The sequence below is a fragment of the Limulus polyphemus genome, unplaced genomic scaffold, assembly GCF_000517525.1.
Source record: "Limulus polyphemus unplaced genomic scaffold, Limulus_polyphemus-2.1.2 Scaffold483, whole genome shotgun sequence".
In the NCBI taxonomy this organism is placed as follows: domain Eukaryota; kingdom Metazoa; phylum Arthropoda; class Merostomata; order Xiphosura; family Limulidae; genus Limulus; species Limulus polyphemus.
In genome coordinates this window covers 174,928-175,279 of record NW_013666093.1, presented here as the reverse complement: position 1 = coordinate 175,279, position 352 = coordinate 174,928, and positions in this window count along the sequence as shown.

The following is a 352-nucleotide window of genomic DNA, read 5'->3' as shown; positions in this document are numbered from 1 at the left end:
TATAGATTTCCCGTAAAGAAACATTTATTTACACATGATTGAATGAGAGAAGGTGCATTGCAACACCGATAAATGAGAAAAAGACCTGGCATGGCCAGATGGTTAGGGTGCTCGACTCGCAATCTGAGGGTCGTGGGTTCGAATCCCCGTCTTACCAAACATGCTCGCCCTTTCAGCCGTGGGGGCGTTATATGTCACGGTCATTCCCACTATTCGTTGGTAAAAGAGTTGATGGTGATGACTAGCTGCCTTCCCTCTAGTCTTATACTGCTGAATTAAGGATGTCTAGCGCAGATAGCCCTTGTGTAGCTCTGCGCAAAGTAAAAAACAACAACAAACAAATGAGAAAAGA